This window comes from Bremia lactucae, linkage group LG10 (assembly GCF_004359215.1).
Source record: "Bremia lactucae strain SF5 linkage group LG10, whole genome shotgun sequence".
Taxonomy (NCBI): domain Eukaryota; phylum Oomycota; class Peronosporomycetes; order Peronosporales; family Peronosporaceae; genus Bremia; species Bremia lactucae.
Window position 1 is genome coordinate 6,809,310 of NC_090619.1, and position 6,746 is coordinate 6,816,055.

The window sequence follows — 6,746 nt, forward strand, 5'->3', positions numbered from 1 at the left end:
TTTAGCGTGGCGGATTATGTGTTGCTGGATAAAAAGCAAATTTACAAATAAACTGCAGCTCCGATCGCCACTTGGAATCTTTGTTATGACAAATTTTCAAACCTTTTTGATAGATCGCAATACGGATGTCAATTTCGTGAAGTGCTAGAGATGGTCGCTCCTGTTATCAGATACGCAACTAAATTGTCAACATCTTCGTCTGAGTTTATAGGTGATTGCCTCACTCCTGTAATTGGATTTTATCTGAGTACTGGACAGCATAATGGATATCAAGTGTGCCTTTGCTTTTACAATAAGCTCTCACACTTTTTGCATGATTGCAATACTGACGTCAGATCGCGCATGCTAAATTATGGCAGGATAACGTTTCGAAATTGGCGCAATTTGAATATGAGTGATTGCCCAGGTATCTGGTACGAAATGAATGTAAGACAAGAAAGCTATTTCTTCCACTTCAAATTGTCAAACAGTGTTTCCACAAAAAGTGAATGAATTTTGCGAGTGGGTTTAGCCACTCGCCCCTTGATTCCGCAATTGTGACGGGGCCTCACCGTATGATGCAACAGGAACTTGTAGAAATTATTAAATAGCAATAAAGCTCAGCCAAAAGGACCACTTAGCGGCATCTATGCCAACTCGGTATATCTTTGTATCTGATTTAGAAACGAAGGCTCGCCCTCTAGCTGTCAATGTGAAGACATTTGAGGGAAAAGAGGGAGAAAATCTCCCTTTTTGATTAAGGAGATGGAGATGTTCATTGATTCCAACTTTTTCTTATCAGAACGGCAAAGGGTGGCTATAGCCATTTCCAAACTCGGAGGTAAGGGCGATGGACTGGGTACTATCGTGCAGTACGTCAATAAACAACGCTTTCCCTTCATAAGATTTGCTGGAAAAGCAAATGACTAGCATGTTTGCACCGCCCGATCAGGCTTTTCGCATGCGAGCACGGCTCCTAGCGACTCGACAGGGTAAACGAACCCTCGAGGTTTTGTTCAGGAGTTGGGAACTCTCATTGCATTTATGCATCAAGACCCGGTACAAGAAGTAATTGTCGTAACAATTTTTATCGGGAGTCTCAATGAGGGCGTTGTCCGGACAGAATTTTTCCGATCTTATCCTGCTGCTTTCGAAGAGGCAGTTGCCATAGCGCTACGCGCTGATGTTCGACTTTAAAGTCTGCTCGTGTTAGCACGCCTGTTTACCGAACAAGCTTTTCGAGCACATGGGTACCGTCTAATAGACCGGAATCCATGGATCTAAGCCTCGTTGAGGAAGGAGAAGAGGCTTGTCAAGCTGTATAACAGCATAAGAACATCTGTAGATGTTATATGTTCGGAAGCACGAAACATTTACGTCCGGCCTGTCCCCTACGCAATACGCGTAAAGCTTGAAAGAGCACCAATTCCGACCTATACCAGAAATCTGGTACGGCGCGGGAAAACGTCGATACCCAGTAGGTGCGGGCGCCCTACAGGGGAAGACCTAGGCTCTGTTGAATCTCTAGAAGGTGAGAGTAAACATGACCTAGCCCCAGCTAGCTCGGTGCGTAATGGCACGGGGCGTGAGAACAAGCCTGGCTTGTTAGTCGCTCAAGCGACTGTGAAGGGCTTTGACAAGCCATGGTCAAATTAATTGATCGGGAGCGTCCTGCAATTATGCTCGACGCCTTTCCCTTGGAGGAAGACAACAATACGTTGAGGCGCTTAGAGCGCATGAAGGTGATACAATCACTGTTCGCTTAGCGACTGGGACTCGTGTCACTGTTCCCAAAGTCTCATTGAACTTAGGTATAAAGTTTCTGATCTTTGACAGTATGGAACGCTGTCTCGTCCTTGATTTGGATTCGAGATATGATCTCATCCTTGGTATGGCCTCGTAGAACACCATGAGCCATGGATCAATTGGAGGTCTAAGACCTTAGGCACCACGAGCAATGTTCCTAGCAAAGTTTTGGAGATTCATGAACCCACCTTTGCTAGGCAACAGAAGCACTATTGGCGCCGATCATTGAATGAGTCTGTCAGTATGATAAACATTGGAATGTCTGAGTTAGTGAACTTAAATGTTGAAAACATTAATTCTGAGTCTGACTAAGAAGAAGGTAGTGGAACGGCACGTACTCCGTCGAGTGACACTCGTTGTAATAACGATTCACTAAATGCTGAAAGCATTGTTGGCCTAAGGCCGAGTATTCAAGGGTGTAATATCCCTGAATAGTAGGAGTGGCATGTCTAAGTATACCGAGTGTGGTCGGCCAAGGTGGCACCATACTGAGTGTCACTAGTGACACTATTGGCGGTTCGCCAGGGCATTTCGGGTCAACCATTGTAATGCACATGAAGTGACACGCAAACGGTCGCTGGACAAGGAAGTTGAGTGACCTAACTCATTTTTGGATGTCGGATTAGCCACCAGCTCTGATATAGAACCAATACAGGCTGAAAAATTGGGGACTTGAATGTCTCGGCCTCTGAGAGACGCATTAACTCTATTCCAAGATAGGGGAGATGCGAAGCGTCTATACTTTAACAAAGTGATACGAGTGAGCAATTGCATACGCTTGTAAATGATGTAACCGGTAACATTGAGGGGTAAGTTAGCCTTGCGGCAATCCCTTCGTTGCATGCTCATTTAGAGCTAGACGAAATGTCTATCGATGAGTGCGGCCGAGGGCGACTTATCTGAGATGGTGGTCATTTGACCTACGATTGAGTTAAACTCATCGTCACTTCTGGACCAAGCTGTTCTGGATGACACAAAGCTGCAATCTTCTTCTTTTTAATAAATCTCTCTCTTCAGCTGCAATGAGTGCGCGAAGTGGGTCATCCATTTCATTTATTGATTAAGAAATTCATGTAATTCACTATACCAGCACAAACCCCTTTCCTAGAAAGGATGTTCTTCAGTACACTGCACTTGACTTAGTCGATGGTTACTACCAACTGCTCATGCGAGCTAGCGATACCCCGCTTACAGTGGTTAGCGCCCCAAGCGATATGTTATGGGAGTGGTTGGTGATGCTACAAGGGCTTTCCAACGCCCGTGCAACATTTAATCGTCAAGTGACGCAACTGTTCCGCCCTCATCGAGGTTATGAACAAAATTATTTTAATGACATTTTTGTCCATAGTATTGCGGAGCAGGGTCGGTTGGATCTGGAAAACCATTTAGACCATTTGCGAGCAGTGCTCGAACGTATGCGCACAAATACATTGTATGCCAATGCATCGAAATGCATTTTTGACGCAGATAAAAATCCTCTTCAGGGTGCCTAATTGGAAAGCGAGGCCTTAGAGCATATCCCGCTAAGGTAAAAGCCATAGTTGATTGGCCGGTTCCTAAAAACGAATAGTATCTGCGTAAGTGGTTGGGTCTCGCCAATTATTTACACATATATAGGAAAATTGCGCTGATTTGGCTAGATTATTATCCACTCTCCTTGTGCTGACTAGCACACAACATAATGCTTTTCGAGCAGTTAAGGATAGTCTTGCTCATGCCCCCGATTCTGGCACTGCCATATCCAAATCGGCCTATCAGTGTTGTCTGTGACGCTTCGAATTTTGCCATTGGTAGTACTCTGTTACGAATAGATGTCGATGGGCGTGAAGTGTTATTGCGTTCGAGTCTAGACAGCTTAAAGCTGCGGAAAAGAACTATTCAGTTCATGACAAAGAGTTACTTGCTATGAAGTATGCTCTCGTCAAATTCAAAGTTCATCTGCTCGGCTTTAAGCCGTTTGCGATATATTCAGATCACGTGTCATTACGCACCGCGACTAAGCTGCCCATCTCTCGCAGAGAATGGTCCAATGGCTATCCTTTTTCGCCGAATACAACTTCGAGGTGAAGTATAAGCCTGGCAAGCAGAATGCTTTGATTGTTGCGTTATCACGCAGGCCGGACTTTGAGCTCTCTCAGTTAACGACTATAATGTGACCTATTACTGAATTTATAGGTTGGGCTTCCGCCAAAGTGGAAACAGTGTGTAGCTCTGCCACGAGCTCTAAGGAACTCTGAATCGGGTATTAAATTACCGGCACGTTTGCGTGTAAGGTTACATCGATATTGTAACGGGGTGTATCGTCACATCAAATTAACACTTAAAGGTTGCTTATTAATATATTATCTAAAAGGTAGATAATGTTTGCAGGATACTACTCTATATAGCAATATTCAGAATTCTTATCCATAAATAGGTATAGACCATTATATCTATTTATTTTGCAGACTAATCAGCTGTAGGAGTAATTAAAGAGAGAGTTACAGATAAGATAGAGATATGAATTCAATTACATATGTAGTATTAGATTATAATTTAGTTAGCATTTAGAAAAAGAGACACTTAATTATTATACAGTTTTCATTTAACCCTCTTTAAGCTAGTTACCTTAAAGAGAAGCCTTTCTTCTGCACGTACTAGTGTACGTGGTATAACGTGAGGCACCAATCGCAACTGAAGCAGTGCGAAGTGGACTTGTGCTGAAACAGTACAAATCGTAGTGCCCCGTTTCAGATATTCTATCGAGAACAACCTTTTGCTTTATTGCACGGACGCTGCGGATTCTCCGCGCGTCGTTGTTCCTCATGATGAGGATTATAAGTACCGAATACTCTTTGAGGCACAGGATACTGTCCTTGGTAGTCATCTCGGTAGAGAAAAGCTCTACGGCTCTGTAAGCTAGATTTATTTGTTGTGAAAACTTTATAATTGGGTCAGCGAATACGTTTGCACATGCGAAACTTGCTAACGGGCTAAAGTCTCGGCGCATGCTGCTGCACCACTGGCAAGTCTGCCCGTTGGGTGTTGGGAGTCCATATTAATGGATCTTGATTTCGGTCCACTAGGAGATTCGGCCGGTTGCTCTGGCATAGTGGTCTTTGTTGACCGATTGAGCTAAAGGACTCAATTAGCGGCTGTGCCGGAGACCATTGATGGATGAAGGTACAGCAAGGCTGTTCATCAATCGCGTGTTTCGACAACCCGGTTTGCCAGTGACAATTGTCTCTGAACGGGATCCCTGCTTCACGGATAGATTATGGAAATCAATTTTCGGAGTGCTTGGCAGATTGGATATGTCCACCGCGCACCATCCGCAGACCGATTGTCAAACTGAACGTGTCAATTGCGTCTTTGAAGACGCAGTGTGTGTGCTCAGACACCAGAGTTCTGGAGCTCAATGCTCCCAATGATCGAATTCGCGTTAAAAAAAATGCTGTTAGTCTCTACAGGCTATACTCCGTTCTATCTCAACGGTCTCACTCACCACGCGCTCTGTTAACGATACCAGTGCGTGGCTCGGGGTTTGTTGGTAGTGAACTATTCGATGGGCTTGCTGATATCAGCCCTGTTGCCAATCGGAGTCGAGAAAGCGACTTCCTCGCGACGCGATTCAGTGTCTTAAGACATGTAAGGGATACGATGGCTGATAGCCAAGACAAACAAAAAGAACAAGCAGATGCCACATGCAGAAGCTGTATTAATTTTTATATGGCCGGAGACCGAGTTTTATTAAACGCTAAAAATCTACCTAATAGCTTGGTTTTCGGGGTCTTCAAGACCAAATTGGACCATTTACAGTCGTGGCCGAAAAGGGCCTAGTTTACACGCTAAACCTTTTTAGCAAGCTGCGTACCAACCCAGTGCTCCACATCGGCTTGTTTAAAACAAATCAGGACCCTTCCCACGTGGATTTAAAGGCGCTTGCGCCGAGACTGGCGGTCGTGCCGCAGATTGCTGGATCCTCACTAGGAAGTCTAGCTGGCCCTCTAAACGAGGTTGCTGACGTTTAAGCGTCAAAATACGCTTTGAACCGCCTCAAAAGAGCACTCAATCCGAGAAAGCTTTCACAAAGAAGTTGCACCTCGTGCTTTAGAGCATCAAATGCTTCCGCCGAAGTTTCGGCCCCCTCCCGCGCTGCTTGATGCGCGGGGGATCTTCAGTTTCACGTGGAGAAATTTTGAAGCGACGTCGTCGTACGGGCCAATACCAGTATCTGGTGAAGTGGCTAGGGTATCCCTCTTCAGAAAACTCTTGGGAGTTTGAGGTACCTCTTGGGCAACATTCCCTTACGCCGTTGACGTTTTTGAGCGCCAAGCTCAGGGTCAACTCGGGTCAAACGACGCTGACCATCACTAAAAGTAGCAATAGGTGAATCTATGATCTCAATGCCGCTTCGAACGATCTTCTCCGGCGTCCTCGCCGTGTCACCGGAGGTCCAGATGTCCAAGCTGTGACCCGCGATGTCTTTGAGACGCTCGTCCGCACTAAGCTGAGTGAATTTGTATTCGCTATGAGCTTTAGCTTTCACTATCTTGGCAGCTCGACGACGAGCTTGTTCCTCTATGAGGATTGCCCCTCCTTGCTCTTCATCGAGCGGATTTGTAATGATGTTGGACTCAGGTCCTGTGTCCTACTCAATGCAGTTAAGACATCAGCGGCACCACGATCTGCGAACGGATTCGGGGCCCGCCGACGTTCATCCACAGGAGAAGGCGTGTAAGAACGACGCTCTTTATCATCATCCTCTGATGAAATGTGACTCTCAAAGTCCACCATTCCCTCATCGTCGAGGGAGGTGCTAAGAGTCTGTGACTTACACTAGATTTTCATGATACAAAGGAAAGAAAAACACAACCGAACGGTTAGCGATTTAGGTTCGAACCTCAAAGAGGATATGAAGCGAATGTTTTCTCTCAGTGTGAACAGTCTGATTGGGAAGGGTGTGATGAGGCACACATTGG